The sequence below is a fragment of the Haliaeetus leucocephalus genome, unplaced genomic scaffold (genome assembly GCF_000737465.1).
Source record: "Haliaeetus leucocephalus isolate CR32 unplaced genomic scaffold, Haliaeetus_leucocephalus-4.0 Scaffold398, whole genome shotgun sequence".
In the NCBI taxonomy this organism is placed as follows: Eukaryota; Metazoa; Chordata; class Aves; order Accipitriformes; family Accipitridae; genus Haliaeetus; species Haliaeetus leucocephalus.
The window spans coordinates 870-1,359 of record NW_010972834.1 but is presented as its reverse complement, the minus strand read 5'-3'; the positions used below and the strand labels follow the sequence as shown (position 1 = coordinate 1,359).

At 39.2% G+C, this 490-nt stretch overlaps 1 protein-coding gene across 1 annotated transcript in view; it reads right to left on the bottom strand.

The window, feature by feature from the left end:
• CHD8 (chromodomain helicase DNA binding protein 8) overlaps positions 1–490 on the bottom strand; it is a gene marked incomplete at its 3' end in the record, with an annotated part of 16,342 nt that overhangs the window by 15,230 nt on the left and 622 nt on the right. The gene's annotated exons all lie outside the window — the stretch shown is intronic.

The following is a 490-nucleotide window of genomic DNA, read 5'->3' as shown; positions in this document are numbered from 1 at the left end:
CCCCCCCCCAATTTACTTATTAATAAAAAGCAGAAAAATTCTGATTAACCAGCTCCTGATGAAATTGGCGTCAAAATTGTGACTAACTCTCCTAAAATAAAAATATCAATTTTAACCCCAAAACTGGTTCCAAATAGCACCCAAATCCCCCCCTCTAATTGACTTTTTTTTGTTAACGAAAGGCATAAAAATTCAGAATTAACCAACCCTGAGAAAATCGGGGTCAAAATTGGGGCCAACGCACCCCAAAAAATCCATTTAAAATCCCAAAATAGCTCAAACTGGCACCCAACAACACCGCAACGGAACTACCCTGCTCCACATTAACCTTTTTCCTGCAAAATTAACCCAAAACCAAACCAGGAGCTACAATTATTCTCCCCAGAGCCAAAGCTGCTCGGCGAGGGAATAAATTAAATCGCCAAAATACAATACACTGCCCCCCAATTAATTAAAAACCTCAAGTGGGCTTTTACTCGTGAAATTATTA